Here is a 518-nt window from a genome sequence, read left to right as displayed (position 1 = left end):
TTTCTGTGCATTAATTTTGTATCCTGCTACTTTACCAAATTCATTGATCAGCTCTAGTAGTTTTCTGGTAGCATCTTTAGAATTCTCTATGTATAGTATCATGTCATCTGCAAATAGTGACAGTTTTACTTCTTCTTTTCTGATTTGGATTCCTTTTATTTCTTTTTCTCCTCTGATTGCTGTGGCTAAAACTTCCAAAACTATGTTGAATATTAGTGAGAGTTGATAACATTGTCTTATTCCTGATCTTAGTGGAAATGGTTTCAGTTTTTCACCATTGAAAACCATGTTGGTTGCTGGTTTGTCATATATGGCCTATTATGTTAAGGTAAGTTCCCTCTATGCCTACTTTCTGGAGGGTTTTTATCATAAATGGGTGTTGAATTTTGTCAAAAGCTTTTTCTGCATCTACTGAGATGATCATATGGTTTTTCTCCTTCAGTTTGTTAATATGGTGTATTATATTGATCGATTTGCATATATTGAAGAATCCTTGCATTCCTGGAATAAACCCCACT

The sequence above is a fragment of the Physeter macrocephalus genome, chromosome 20 (assembly GCF_002837175.3).
Source record: "Physeter macrocephalus isolate SW-GA chromosome 20, ASM283717v5, whole genome shotgun sequence".
In the NCBI taxonomy this organism is placed as follows: Eukaryota; Metazoa; Chordata; class Mammalia; order Artiodactyla; family Physeteridae; genus Physeter; species Physeter macrocephalus.
The sequence above is the reverse complement of the archived record's forward strand: the minus strand, read 5'-3'. Positions refer to the sequence as shown.